Consider the following 573-nt stretch of genomic DNA (forward strand, 5'->3'; position numbering starts at 1 on the left):
AGACTCAAATGAGTTTTGTTTTCAGTATACTCTAAAATTTATTTATGTATAAAGACAGATAAAGTTTATATAAACTAAATTAATTCTTCTTCTCTACTCTGAATTACTTCTCTTTGCTAAACAATAGTTTCTAAAGCTTTACATAAAGGTGATTGCCTTCTATTTGTCATTTTGTTTTGTATTAGACAATGATACTGTCTATATCACGGGTTCCCAACCTATGGGTCGCGACCCAGAAGGGGGTCGCGACGGGCTTTCTGTGGGGTCGCCAACTTATAAACTAAAAAAAATATTCACTATAATGCAATTTTTATTTTTAATGGTGTCTTGAAGTTTGAATAATTTCATATATTTTTTTTAAATTAAAATAAGTGTAATCTAGGTACACTATTCTGTCACAGTTGGTTGAAACATGTGTTGAGAGTTTGAGAGGAATAAATTAAATGTTGAGAATGACATGAGATTGGCGTTAACAAAAACTCACCCACGAATTTTGAAACTGGTTAATAACATGCAATTTCAACCATCGCATTAAATTATTAAACAATTTAAAATAAAATTATAGTAAAAAAA

Source organism: Centruroides sculpturatus, unplaced genomic scaffold (genome assembly GCF_000671375.1).
Source record: "Centruroides sculpturatus isolate CEXI.00-Female unplaced genomic scaffold, Cexi_2.0 scaffold348, whole genome shotgun sequence".
Taxonomy (NCBI): domain Eukaryota; kingdom Metazoa; phylum Arthropoda; class Arachnida; order Scorpiones; family Buthidae; genus Centruroides; species Centruroides sculpturatus.